We start from the raw sequence: 15,615 nt of genomic DNA, 5'->3' as shown, positions 1-15,615 counted from the left end.
GTTTCCAAAATGAGTCATTTTCTGTCTATGTAGGGGGCAGCCAGTCACTTAACACCTCAAGGGCTAGCACTCAAGTGCAATTTTACATCGTAATTTTTCCTAAGAGCATATAACCATTTTATAACTTAAAAAACTCCTTCTCAAGAAGAGGTGGACATAAACCTGTTCAGGGTTTCAGACAGAAACCTGTAGATACCAATAATGATGAGGGTGATGAGGATTATTATAATAATAATAGTAATAATAATAATATCATCATCAGTAAGGGCCCAAATTAGGTCTGGAAGGCCAGCATGTTTCACACTCAAACACACTACCTGTCAACAGAGCCACTGATGTGCCATGCAATGGTGTTACTGAGCCTCACGCTTACAAGTAATTACCTTGTCATCTGGAACACATTTCAGGGCCCACTAGGAGAATGAAGAGTTTCTCTGATGGGCACTGTAGTCCGCTATAAGCAGTCTCAAAGACAACATAAACAAATTCAGATACAGGATTCTGAATGGTGAAAGGATAAAATTCACACTCCCTTTGCCTTCTAAAACCTCTGAACAGAGAAGGGACCTCAGTAAGCAGACTCGCAAGCCTATCACATTGCCTAATTCTTCTTTTATCCCAGTAAATTATAAGTTTTGAAATAAAATTGGACTTAAAACTCCAGTCATCAATCTGTAAATCCCTAGCAAGGGTCAGAAAGTCTTCTTCTGCATCATATTCCTCTCCTCTAATGAAACTTGCTTTTTAAAAGCATCCATTAGATGTTAGCTGTTTTTTTTTTTTTTTTTTAAACGTTTGTATTGTAGCAAACAGTGATCTTTTCGGATGCAGGCCATGGTGGTTACAAAGAATCTGGGCTCTAGAACCACACAGCTGACCCCAACCCAGCTCCTCTTTTGCAAATTCCAAGGACGTGGGCAATGACAGAGCCCCACAAGCCTCCACCCCTCTTCTGTACTTAGTAGGGGACAGTAAAAGTAATGACCTCACAGTGTTGATGAGAGAGTTAAATGAGTTGCTGTACATAAAGTACCACAGCACCAAGCATGGCACCAGGTAAAGTGCTCACTAAATATTTACTGGAACGTGGGTTTACAGTAATAATGGAGAGGTAAAAATCACGAATTCTGGAGTAAGAGCAGTTTGAAATCAAGTCCGGGATCTGTAATTTCTTCACCCAATCTTGGGCAAGTTACTTAACCTCACTGAGCCTCAGATTCACCATCCAAAATATAGGGAAACTATCACTTATGCTATATAGTGAGGATTAGATATAATTATGAACAAGAACTATTAAGCATGTGCTCAATAAACAGTTGCTTTGTATATAAATGCCTACATACACATATAAGCATACACGCATTTCAGACACACGGTTTGTTTGTTAACACTCTTTGTAATCGAAATTACATTTTGAATACAGCATAAAGAATTTGCAAATGACTTCTAGAATATCATCTCACTTATAAAACAGGATGAGTAAATAGTGGCATGAATGCATCCTTCCATTCTTTAACAAATATTTACCAGATAATTATGTGTCAGGCAAATAGTTATGTTAACAATCAATATTCTATTAAGTAAATAGCTTTTGGCACTTTAAAATGCAGTGTTACCAATGACAAACACTGCACAGCAAGGAGGGAATGGAAAAGGTAATCAGCCCCAGCGGTAAAAAGCCTCGGTTCAAATCTTCCCTCTATCACTTCCTAGTGGTATAAACCAGGCAAGTGAATTAACATCTCTGCGCTACAGTTTCTTCACCTATAAAGTGGATCTCTGTCCCAAAGATGTGGAGAGAATTTAGCTTAACAGAGAATCTATTTAATAAATATTAGCCACCACGATCTTTATTATAACACATAGTGTAGAAATACATTTAAAACAAAGAGTAACAACAAAGATAGAAAGCTAGATGTTAAAGTGGCAAAAAAGTGAGAAGCCACCTTAGTAGTGTAAGTAAGCCACCAACTTAGTAGTGGGTTATTTAAATATACAATAATTATTTGGGCCACCTGGGTGGCTCAGTTGGTTGAGGGTCTGACTCTTGATTTTGGCCCAGGTCATGATCTCGGGGTTGTGACATTGAATCCTGCATCCAGCTCTGTGCGGGACATGGAGCCCACTTGCGATGCCTTGTCCCTGTGTCCCTGTGTGTCTGTCTCTCTCTCTCTCTTTCCCCTCTGCCTCTGCTCCCCACCGTGTGTGTGTTCTCTCTTTCAAATGTAAAAATATGTAATATTTATTCAAAATATACATTAAAAATGTAATTTTTATTGAAAAGATTGAGTGAAAATCAGGTTAACAGCAGAAAATATGACCTAGTTGATGTAAAATATATAAAATATTATATGAATATATATGCATTTATATGTACATATAAAATATACCTGTGCCTTTTTTAACGCCTAAGAGGTATTAAAATGTGAACAGTGGTTATTTTAAGGGATTAGATTTGAGAGAATTTTTTATTTCTTCTTTGTACTTGAGCAGGCAAAATTTTACTTTCTTTTCAAGTTTATTTTTTTATTTATTTTTTTTTTAATTTTTTTTTTCAACGTTTATTTATTTTTGGGACAGAGAGAGACAGAGCATGAACGGGGGAGGGGCAGAGAGAGAGGGAGACACAGAATCGGAAACAGGCTCCAGGCTCTGAGCCATCAGCCCAGAGCATGACGCGGGGCTCGAATTCACGGACCGCGAGATCGTGACCTGGCTGAAGCCGGACGCTTAACCGACTGCGCCACCCAGGCGCCCCTTCAAGTTTATTTTTGACAGAGAGAGAGAGAGTACACACGTGAGCACATGAGGGGGGGAGGGGCAGAGAGAAAGGGAGAGAGAATCCCAAGCAGGCTCCATGCTGTCCTGCAGAGCCAGATGCGGGGCTTGAACTCAAGAACCATGAGATCATGACCTGAGCTGAAACCAAGACTCAGGCACTTAACTGACTGCGACACCCAGGTGTCCTCAGATAGCATTTTAATAAGGGCTGGAGCTTCTTTGCAAAAGTAACAAAACAAAAGGGGACCCTGGAGATTTGAACAGTCTTTAACACATAGCCATAGCGCAATTTCACGAACAGAGTATTAATGTGTACCCACTCTAAGGCAAACGACAAATGACTTTAAAAAATGTCCGTTAAGGGGCGCCTGGGTGGCTCAGTTGGTTAAAGGTCCGACTTCAGCTGAGGTCATGATCTCACGGTTCGTGGGTTCAAGCCCCATGTCGGACTCTGTGCTGACAGCTCACGGAGCCTGCTTCAGCTTCTGTGTCTCCCTCTCTCTCTGCCCCTCCCCCATTTGTGCTCTCTCACTCTCTCTTTCTCAAAAATAAACATGAAAAAAGAATTTTTGAAAAAAAAGCCCATTCAAAAAACGGGTAGCAGTTGAATCATAGTAGCATGAAATCATATTAGTATTTTCAGAATAGATGTGAAAACAATGCAAACGTATATGGTAAGAAAATGAAAGACAAAGACGGACAAATAAGTTATGCTCATATGCATAGTTTTCACATTTTACCAGGCTTCAATTTTTTTTAAGTTTAATTATTTATTTTGAGAAAGAGAGCATGTGCGCAAGGCAGGGGGAGGGGCAGAGAGAGAGAGAGAGAGAGAGAGAGAGAGAGAGAGAATCCCAAGTAGCACAGAGAAAGCGTGGGGTCTTATGTGGGGCTCCATCTCACGAACCGTGAGATCATGACCTGACCCAAAATCAAGAGTCAGACGGCTTAAGCGACTGAGCCCCCCACCCACCTCCAGGCTAAGATCTTTAATACAATTTTCCTCACGGTTTCCATTAGCAAGTCTGTTTGTACATGAGTAAGATGGCTGAGGAAAACTAAAAATCAGATAAGAGGTAAGTAGAATGAAGCAAAACTCCCGATACTGATTTCAATAGCGTGGCCTGGCCTAACAACCCACTCCCTCAAAGGGATCAACACAGCAAATGCAGACACTGGTACTTCTAGTTAAATGGGCCCTCTACAGCTTATTGCCCCCAAAAGTGCCATCTTGAACCTGCAGGTTCTCGGAAGAAATAGAAGTCATGTGTCTATCAATACTTGAAATAGAATATGAATAGCTATTTTGTCATTGTTGGCAACACCGAAGAAAACAGGGCCGATTATTAGAAATACTGAATAATACTGCTTCAGGTTTTGTGTATCTCCTATGGTCTAAATAACTCCATACAGAAAACTCGTGTCAAGGATCTCATTTTAAGAGGTACAAGTTCAACATTATCGATTTTCTTTACTTGCAAAGAAAATTACAATTTTTAACACAATTCTCTCTGTGAATTGATGCTTTTAAATTTCCTATTTCACTTGGAAATTGTAGAAGAAAGCAAACAAGCTGGAATAAACGGGTTCTTAAAGTACCCAAAAGGGGTAGAAATAATAAGCAGAGTATTATAAAATCGTAACCTGAGGTATATTTGTTCTACTGAGTTCACTTTAACTCTGAGAGCGAGTAACCACATGAGATTGGTAGGAGCACCGTAACAGTCCGTCAGTGTGGAGCATGTGATGTGACGTCCCATGATTTGTCCTTGTACAGAACAGACCTGTCTCTTCTTACCTTCCAGGACCCTGTCCTCTTCCGAATTTTCCTTAGCACTTAATTAAGCAGGTATGACATTGTATTACGGAAAAAGGGGATTTGGGCTCTGAGAATAAAAGCAATATATATATATATATATATATATATATATTTTCTTTTTAAAGCCGTGTATATAAAAACTGGTGAAGACTACTGATGAATTAAATAAAAGAGGAATGAAGGAAAATGCACAACTCCAACAAGCCCAGCAATCTGTTATGAGCTGAACGAGTGCCAGTTTGTGGGCCTCGGGGCTCGGTAGGATTTCTCTGTATAGTGCCAAACTCCAACAATATTGTTATGGTTAGAGAGGAATTTCTCACAAGAGCTAACAAAGGCAGAAGGTCATAAATAAACCCAGCAGGACTGCCTTGTCAGTTCTCATTATTAGCGCTGCAGGCACTTGCTTTTCTGTGGGCTTCTTACAGGTTCATTTAAGTGTAAGAGTTCTTCCTTGAAAATTCACAAACTCATAAATAAAATGGTTCTTAATCTAGCAAACAAAAATAACTGAGAAGTAAGTAAGAAAATCCGCAAGCAGGTCAATAAATAAAGGACCGAGTCACGGTGAACGGCAGAGCTCAGCCTGCATTTCCGAGAGCTGGGGTACCTCGACTCCTGGCCTCAGCACCCCAGCAGTGACCGACAGGATGCTCTGCGTTCCCACCACAAAAACAGTCTGCAGGATGCTATCTGGGCAGGAAATGAAGCTCAGCCCCTAAACTGATGCTGACATGTGTTATAAACTGAGGAAAGCACAGCTGTGTGATCATTACTGCAATTATGAAGTGACATTTAGTGTTAACTTTATTTTGCTGAAGTTTGTACCTAGTAACAAAAAAAGGAGGGGCGAGTCTATTAACGATAGGAAGGGATGCTGATTTTTTGCAATTAAAAAAAAACAAAACAAAACAGGAGCGTACTGCTTGGTCTTTAAAGAGGTAGACGTTACCTTTTACACGAACCAAACCTACGTCTTTGAGCTCTCAGCAATTCCTAGTAACAGAATAGATTTAGTTCTGTAATATTTAAAAACTAAGATGCAATCATCAATTCCTTCCCAATTTTTGTCCTTGTAATCCAAGAAGATCAGAGAACAACAAACTTCCAATTATCCCAACACAGATATTAATTCAAAGGAGAAATGAGCTGATAAATTTGATTCCATTTACTAATAACTCAACACGAAAATATCTTCTTCCTCAACAAGAAAAATATATTTTATAGTGTCATCTACTTTCTATTAAAAAAGAGAGACAAAATTAGTAATACAGCTCATTATTCTTAAAAACAGACGAGAAACCGTTTCATCAGAAAACAAAACAGAAAATAAAAATCCTCAGTAGCACTACACAGAGCTAACCAAATTCTAACATTTTGCCATATTTCCTTCCAGTCTTTCCTATCGAATACAGCAAGGTAAGCTTGATATGCACACAGTAACAACCGAGGTACCTACTGACCTACTTGGCATCCTCTGTCAAGAAAGTGAACATTTTGTCTCACAGATGATTCTCAGTTTTATAATTTGTGCGTCTTTTTAACGTAAGTGTAAAGTTGAAAAATTAACCTGAGGGTTCCACATCATCTCCTTTAAGAGAACGATTGAAGTCAGCAAGAGAACAATGTTGCTCTCATAGGCCAGGATGCTGGAATACCGTTTTGTGTGGTTACTTGGTCACGGAAGCTGGGCTATTAAGTGCTGATGGGTTACAAAGAAAGGTATGTTTGCAGAATTACTTTTCACTGGCTTGCAGCCTCTCATTACCCACCACTCACGATTATGAGTGTCAAGCTGATGTTGAATTCTTCCCAGAGAAAATTCTCCATGTTTGCTTTAGATACTGGCAATTGGTCTATATGCTCAGCATTCAAACAGGATTGCCCTTGAATAACCTAACATTACCGGTACAAGGAACATGACTAAAGGCTGAAAAGAAGGGAGTCTAAATATCCAAGAATGGTAAGAGACCCAGACAGGCCTCCTTTTACATTGCTGGGGAAAAGTAGGTTTTTCTAGAGAACATATCTGAAATGGTTAGTAAGTGCATGGACTGTAGCCTATACAAGAAATCCATGGAGTTAAATCTCCATGCAGTTAAATATGCAAACGCCATATCACAGTTTTTTGGCTAGCAGCTTTATAATTAGGCAGTCCAAGGTTGACAATGTTAGGCCATAAATATCCTCAGGAACTTACTACTGAATATTCTGTCAACAGAAATAATTAATGAACACAAGGTTCCTAAACCTGATATATGTAGATCATGAGTAACATATCAAAAATAAAATGTTTAGACTATTTTTAGTCTCCGACAGCAAATCCACGCTAGCAGTAACCAAACTATACTTCATCAATTCTTAGAGTTGTTTAGCAGATGTTAATGGGGCTCACACACAGTATTTCAGGTAGAAACATGCTAGAAGTATTAAAACACAGGGCGAGCAATAAAATAAGTCATTGAGATGTAATGTACAACACGGTGACTACATTATATACTATGGTCAATAGTGCTGTACTATATATTTCAAAGTTGCTAAGAGAGTAAATCTAAAGTTTTTGGTACAAGAAATATAATTTTGTAACAATGTACACTGATGGATATTAGATTTATTGTGATCATTTCAAAATATGTAAAAATATTGAATTATTATGCTACATACCTGAAATGAATGTTATAAATCAATTATATCTAAATATAGCAGTATTTTTGTTTATATATGTATGTGTATATATGTGTGTGTGTGTGTGTGTGTGTGTGTGTGTGTGTGTGTGTGTGTGTAACAACATGGGGAAAGTAAAGTTTGACTCCCTCGGAAGAGAAGCACTTAGGAGAACTGTTAGGAATCATACAGAGTTTTCAGAACTAAAACAAAAGCCACATAAACACTTACTCCAGTCCTTTGTTTTTAGAATGTGAAACTGAGGTCCAAAGAGAGGCTAAGTTATTTACATCAAAACTATGCCCAGGTTCTATAGACAAAGACTACATTAGCATGCAGTTTTCTAGGTATGTTTATCAACAACATTACCACTGATATTGACAGGCTAGCCCAAGAAGCTGAAAGGACAGAGAGAGAATGAGTAAATGAGAGAGAGAAAGAGAAAAGGGAGGAAGAAGGGGAGCGGAAGGGAGGTGGGAGGAAGAGAGGGAGAGGAAGAGGTGGGGAGTAGAAGGGGGGGGTGCGGGGGGGGTGCAGGGGGGGTGGGGAGAGGGACAGAAAGGGAATGTGCGCATGCTCGTGCGCTGGTCACGAGAGCACCCTATACCTACTTAAGCACATTTTCTAACAGTTACTATTTCACGCTGTAGGTACGTGACTCTCTCAAAGTCTCATTTCATTTAGTAAATAAGAATATGACTTTGTAAGGGATAAAAGGAAGAACACGCAAAAACCACGTGGCTGAGACGTCCCAGTTTGTGTAATAGCAGGATAAGCTGAACAGATCTTTTGGTGATTTAAAGCGGACCTTTTATTTTCTAATTTCTAGCCTTTGCTGTGTCTCACACAATGTGTTCTCTAGTTCTATTTCCTGAACTTATAAACGTGTTCACGCCATCTCCTCGTGGGTGAGTCACAACAGCTGTCATGCACAGGCCCATAAACAAGAGACCCTAACGTGGCACACCAGAGGACAGCCGACTCCCACAGCCACAGACGGAATCCACATCCGCTTACCTTGTGACCCGATCTGGGCAGAACGCCCACCTCCAACACAGCAAAGGAATTCATGATTAGATTCAGAGGGAATCCAAACAGCAAACAAGGTAAATGTATTTTACCACTTAAACTGATAAAGCGTCGGATTTTTTCATTCTGTCTGATGACGACCCACAGGAGTCACAAGAGGGAAATATAAGAGAAGCAAATTGTGAAGACAGACTGTTTTGTGAAATCATAACCCATGAAATATACCATCTGTGACCTAGCCCAGTTCTCAACCTGCAATGGCTCCCTCGTGCAATCTGATATGATAAATAGTTTATTTCATAGAGTTCTGAGTTCTGAAGTATCTGTAATTGTTTTAGGTCTTAAACATATGGGATACAGCCCAACCTGAATTTAAATTCCTGTGAACAGAGGAATTAACTGTACCTATGGAAGAGCTGGTCGTGTGGAATACACAATGGTCCAGAGCAGGACACAAAGGCAGGAAGGAAAAGCTTCGGAATAAGGAGAGACAAAGAAAATGGGAGACAGTAAGACAAGACAGAAGAATATGAGCGCCATATAATATGCACAAGTTAAAACGGTTTCTGATGAATGAAAGGATCAATGACTGCAAAACGGTTTCTGATGAATGAAAGGATCAATGACTGCATGTGGGAAATGCAGCCAGGAAAGTAGACAACTTTTGGCAGATGTGACAAATATCATTAAAGATTTTAACCTTTCACTCCTAAGCTAAATAGTGTGGAGAATTCTACACCTGTATTTAGGCCAGCAAGCACCTTTGTAAGAAGCAGAAGAAAAGTGGCCTTCTGGGTAGACACAGCCCCACAGAACCACGGTGCTTTTCTGTAGAAAACTGCACCCTTTCTTGGCTAAGGGCACCTTACGCAGAGTTTCAACCCCATCTGTTCCTGCCAGCAGGGAGTATGAGCTGCACAGTCATAGTGACCCCCCTCCTGGCACCACGGAGGGCCACTATTTACCTAGGAAATGGGGAGCTGGTGACAGCCAGGATTAGAAGCGTGGCCTTTGTGGTCCGAACTTCGTTCACTCCTTTCTTCTGCTAATTACTAGCCGCTCAGCCTTAGACACATTACCTAGACTCTCTGGGGCCTGAATTTCTCCACTGACAAACTGGTACAGGTATTGTTAAACTGATGTTTATTTTGATATAGAAGAAAGCCCTGGGAATAGTGCTTGGCAAATAGTGAGAGGATAATAGATGACAGCTACTATTATTTTATCTTTTTACTCAAATGATTTTGTCATTTACTCCTGACAGCAGTCTTATTAGGTAGGGTCAACCAACCACATTTTATAAATAAAAAATATAGGAAAAAGGTTCAGAGGGTGAGGTGGGCAGGCTGATTGATGCCAGTGGTACTCGGAATTTAAAGCCTGGTATATCCACTACTCTGATCCACGTTTTTCCTCCTCCTTGTTTCTATTCCCATGCCAAACAAAGGAAAAGGCAAGAAAAAAGCCAGAGTAAAATAAATAATGGTACTCTCTCAGTATTTCCAGAAGGTTCACTCTTTTTCTGGAATGAAAATCATTTAACAATCCAAGTGAATCTTCTTCCTCTCCTCGCAAAAAAATTCTTAGTTTGGCTTTGATGAAAACTGAAAATCTTCCCCACTGCAATTAGCTTCCACATCTTCCTCTGGAACAGAAAGTAGCAAAACACCACCACCACCACCAGTGTTACGACAAGAGGACTAAATGTGATCTATTCTTTGGACAAAAACATAATCCTGATTCCAGATATAAGCTACCTGTTAAAGACCATGATAACATCATGCAAGCAGCATAGTGTTTTGGCCCAAAAATGTCACTAGAATTAAGAATTCCTTCATTTAAATATCTAATGGAAGATATTTTAAAACTACCACGCATTGGGGCGCCTGGGTGGCCCAGTCAGTTAAGTATCTGACTCCTGATTTTGGCTCAGGTCACGAACTCACAGTTCATGAGATGGAGCCCCGAGTCAGGCTCTGTGCTGACAGCATGGACCCTAATTGGGATTCTCCCTCTCCCTCTCTCTGACCCTTGCCTGCTCGTGCGTGCACACACACACTCTCTCTCTCAAAATAAATAAATTAATTAATTAAAAAAAAAAACTAACATGCATTATTTGTCAGGACAAATTTAAAATTTTGAGATTACATACCCTCCTCAGAAAATAGTAATTAGGGGCACCTGGGTGGCTCAGTCGGTTGAGTGTCTGACTTTGGCTTAGGTCACGATCCCAGGGTTCGTGAGTTTGAGCCCTGCATCAGGCTCACTGCTGTCAGCTTGGAGCCAGCTTTGGCTCCTCGGTCCCCCTCGCTCTCTGCCCCTCCCCCGCTTGTGTTCTCTTTCTCTCTCTCAAACATAACTCAATCTTAAAAAAAAATAGTAATTATATAAGAAGCACTACTATAAACACAATGGAAAAGAACTGAACTCTAACTTCCCTTCATTTCTGTAAGTCTTAAAAGGTAACTTCTGAGTAACTGATTCCCAATGCAAAGGAAAAGAACACTCTCTTCTGTGGCATTCCTCATTTCTAAAGTTTCTTTTAATAGCTACATGGCGGTGAAAATTGAAGCTGATATAAACTCCTCGAATAAGGTTTGTGTTTTCTCTGCACAAAACTTTTTAACATTTTTAAGAAGATGGTTTCCTGCAGAAAGCCCAAATAAAGAACGGCTTACTGGTAGTACCTACTGACTCTGACATATCACTGAATTTTACTCAGGACAGTGGTTCCCCTCGGTGGGGGTTGAGGAGTGGATGGACGGAGTAATGATGCAAAGACGGCGTGAGAAGGCTTCCAAGGTCCAGGTAGTGCTTTCTGAACTGGGAACTGATGACACAGGTGCGCTTGCTGGAGGAAATGTACTAAGCGGCACATTTATAATTCACGCACTTCCCTTATACTTACGGGACACTTCCACAACACTTATATTGAAGGAAACTGACTTCTACACAATAACCCCACAGTCATTTGTCACGACATGGGAGAAAAAAGGAAATGAAGGAAAACAAACCAGACATCTCTGGGATCCTTACAGCCTTCTGTCATCCTGAGAGATTAGCACTAATACGTGCTCCACTCTTCCTTCAGTAGTCTCCCTGAATATATGACCTGCTTTCAGAAAAGCAAGAGTCCATTTGAAACGGAAGTTCCTATGGGTAGGTAATGGTTTGACCCCTGATCCCGCTACCACAATTGTTCCAATTCTCTAATGATTTCCCTGCAGGGTTCATTTACCAGTTCTGGGTCAAAGACCAACATGCCCGTGAAGCCAAGGGTCGACAAAAGCAGTGCTTGATGTATTTGAAAATAACTGTACCATAAAGGCACATTTCATCAATTAGAGATGGTTTCGGAATTAAAATAAAAGGAAGCATAAACCACAAGATTGTCATCATTCATTCTGACAAAGTCACAGGCAGACACATATAGAGTGATCTACCCCGACCAGAGTACAGAACCAATAATATCCAAAGCCCAAGTAGTACTGGTTTTAGGTCCTAGTAAAGGGACAACTTTATTATCTTTAGTCGTATTGTACTGGAGAGCATTTTCCATTTGTCTCACAGATTCACCTTTAAGTTGTCATTAACCTGAATTTCTTTTAACTTCTATTCCTCAGGACTTTGAATACCATGGTTATGATGGGTTAGATGGGGACTCAGAGAGGTGAATCCTCCCCGAATAGGAGAACCTGATGCTCTAGTGATCTTTGTGCTGAAGCACGACTTTACTCCTCTCTCACATTCGTAACTAAAACTACTTGCAAATAACGACGTCTTTCTTAGTTTCAACAAAATGCTGCAGTAGAATATAGATTCAAGTTGGTGCGCAAGCTCTATGTGAACTTGAAGGTGGAGTCATTCGTTTAGAATTAAATTCAGTTCTTAACAAAAGAACAAAAGGTATGTAATTCCCTCTACTGTTTATTTGCACAGAAAAGGAGTGAAGGGAGAAGACACCAAAAGAAAAAAAAAAGGGAAGAGAGGGAGGGAAAGGGAGAGCTCAGGGTGGAAGAGGAGAGGGGAGAGCAGAAAGACAGCTGCTGTGAAAGGTGAGGCCTTACAGGCGGGAGGCGGGATGCGGGATTCGGTGATGCCGGTTATGCCCCGGTTATGCCGGGTCCCCCCTCCACGCGGCCTTTCACTCAGACTTCGTAGTTAGGAGGCGGGGGGCAGCGGGACTCTTCAGGCAAACAGCATCTGAGGAAGCATTCGGAAGCCTTTTCTGCGAATCCAGCCAGCAATGTACATTTCCCACTTGACTAAACTCTGGATTGGGTTACAAGTACTCATGAATGAGAAGGTCTGGAAGAATGAAAATTAAAACAAATAAAAGTCTTCCCTGTGAGCAACGCTATATTCAAAACACAAAAGAAATGCTACGAAGAAAGTGTCTACGTCATTAGAAAAACAGAAGATAGCTTCTCAATGTTTGCTTTTGCTCCCTGGTATTACACATGGACACAGCTAAGCGAGCTTTCTGGAGAAATGGGCTCTAGATTCTCACCGTTTACAAATTCATGGAAAACAATTACTACTGCCCAGTAGGTGTATGTAAAATTACCTTAAAGAGCACGGTCGACTCCCAGGCTAGCAATGCCTCTCTATAATCAGACCAGTTGTACTGATCTATCGCCAGAAAAATGTACTCAAACGAGGGGCTGATCGGCGTTAGAAGTAAAGAAAAAGAATCACAGAGGTTCCACGAGACAAAACTAACAATGGCAGAAGGAAAAAATGAACATCTCAGGTGACGGCATAATGCTAACGCCTGTTAGCAATGGGACGCGGGCTGTGGAAACGAAGGTGTCTGGCTATCCCAGCCCAAGACTGCGAAACCTTCAAATCCCTGAACTATCCCACATATGCCATACTCCCAAAGCGACCTGTTCCTGGGTTGGTCTGCCACCAGGAAGACCACTGCCTTGTCAATCAGGGTGGTCAGTGAGTGTTTTCCACAGAGACGGCCCATCCATCTCTTGGTATCTTCCTGGCAAAATTGCTGTCCGAACCTCACAGAATAGAGACTCAAACCCTGGACAAGTATAGTCACCCTGTGGTGAATCAGGAAGAACTAAAATTCCCCTTCGTGGTATGTAGGCCATTTGTAAGTTCTTAATTTTTTTTTTTTTTAATGTTTATTTTTGAGAGAAAGACAGAGAGAGTGCCAGTGGGGGAGGGGCAGAGAGAGAGGGAGGCAGAGGATTGAAAGCGGGCTCTGTGCTGACAGCAGTGAGCCTCACAGGGGGCTTGAACTCATGAGCCATGAGATCATAACCTGAGCCGAAGTCGGACGCTCAACTGACTGAGCCCCCCCGGCGTCCCGGCCACTGGGAAGTTCTATAAGGAAGAGATTATTAGGTCTCCCCACTGGCATTAATTTCACACATAAACAACCATTATAAACACAACTGGGAACTCTGGCTTATTAGAGGTACATTTACTAAGAGTTTTACAGTTTATACACATTTTGTTAAGTCACTAATTTCTCATAAATTAATATACTGTTCTATCACAGACTCAATTCTCACAGCAATGCAGAATTAAACTCACTTTGTCCAGACTGGTCACTAATAAAATAGCACAACCATCTAAAAAAAAATCTCTCACAGGGAACAAACTGGCCCCGATGAGAAGTATCTCGGCAGAGTGGAAGAAGCACTGGCTTTTCGTTACTGGCCACGTGTCCTCTAGTATCAGCCACCTGACCTCTGAGCCTGTCCCTTCATTTGTAAAAGGGAATTATACCACCTGCCTCTTAACGTAATGTTGTTTTAAAAGACAAAGCACAGGAGAAATACTTGGCTAAGTAGACCCCATTCTCCATCCTTACCCAATATTCCATTCTGGAACTGAAGAGATGATTGAGGGCTCATCCCTGGACTGGGCGATCTTCTGTCCCGGGCCACTTGTTGTTATCGTTAAGGTTCAAAAATATTTTGTGAAGAAAAGGACGAGCCACCATATGAAACACTCTCCATATTCTTTAAACCCCAGAATGAGGATGGTCCAACTGGACCCATTCATCCTCATTCTGAAATGAAGCTTTATTTCTTTGAAACATTATCAGATTAGCAGATGCTTTGTATAAAACAACAAACAGGGGCACCTGGGTGGCTCAGTAGGTTAACATCCTACTCTTGATTTCAGCTCGGGTCATCATCTCACGGGCTCGGAGTTCAAGCCCCACATCCGGCTACTTGGGATTCTCTCCCCACCCCCACGCCCGCCCCTACCTGACTTGCACTCACTCTCTCTCAAAATAAATAAATGAACTTTATGTGGTTATGATTTTTTTTTAATTTTTTAAAAATGTTTATTTATTTTTGAGAGAAAGACAGAGCACGAGTGGGTTAGGGGCAGAGAGAGAGGGAGACACAGAATCCAAAGCAGGCTCCAGGCTCTGAGCTGTCAGCACAGAGCCCGACGCGGCGCTCGAACTCACGAGCCATGAGATCATGACCTGAGCCGAAGTCGGACACTCAACCGACTGAGCCACCCAGACACCCCAAAATAGATGAACTTTAAAAAAATTAAAAAAAAAAAAACCAACAACAACAACACAATGACCATCACAGAAAACAGTAAGATGAGAGAGAGTCCTGATCAGACCACTGTTATCAGTTCCTCATGGACCCTTCAGGTCCTTTCTGTGAATATACCAGAGAGAGCCTTAAAACCAAACTCATGTCTCCAGGAGCTTACGACAATTAACAGACAGAAAAACAGGAATGGAGGAAAACAACAGCAACAGAAAGTGAAAGAACTGCAGGTTGTAGCGATGTATTTGGAAAAAAGAGATCCAGCTTATCGTGACTGCTCTGTCACACATTTGGATATCTCCCAGAAGTGACAGGACACATGGGCTATCTTTAGCCCCTTTCATATTTACCGTCTCACTTTTGCCACTGCAAACTCAGTGTTTATTAGCTGCTGGAAAAATTTACTATGGTGTCTCTCTCATAAAAATATTTTTCCACCTACAATATGTTATGAGCTTGGGAAGTCTCTAGCACAGACACTTCACTTTAATGGTCCTTAATTGGGTTGTCTGAAAAACAAAAAGGGGTTTTATACGTTGTAAAAAAGCACAGACGGTTTAATCAGTGATCTTTAATTTTTGGACTACTATTTAAAGATTGGCACAGAGTAGGGGGGCCTGGGTGGCTCAGTCGGTTGAGCGTCCGACTTTGGCTCAGGTCACGATCTCACAGTCTGTGAGTTCGAGCCCTGCGTCGGGCCCTGTGCTGACGGCTCGGAGCCTGGAACCTGCTTTGGATTCTGTGTCTCCTTCTCTCTCTGCCCTTCCACCTGTGCTG

General features: G+C 41.2%; 1 protein-coding gene across 10 annotated transcripts in view; it reads right to left on the bottom strand.

The window, feature by feature from the left end:
• The window catches only part of ARID1B (AT-rich interaction domain 1B), a 443,873-nt gene that overhangs the window by 140,959 nt on the left and 287,299 nt on the right, over window positions 1-15,615 (bottom strand). The window lies entirely within an intron of this gene.

Source organism: Felis catus, chromosome B2 (genome assembly GCF_018350175.1).
Source record: "Felis catus isolate Fca126 chromosome B2, F.catus_Fca126_mat1.0, whole genome shotgun sequence".
NCBI classification, from domain to species: Eukaryota; Metazoa; Chordata; class Mammalia; order Carnivora; family Felidae; genus Felis; species Felis catus.
The sequence above is the reverse complement of the archived record's forward strand: the minus strand, read 5'-3'. Positions and strand labels throughout refer to the sequence as shown.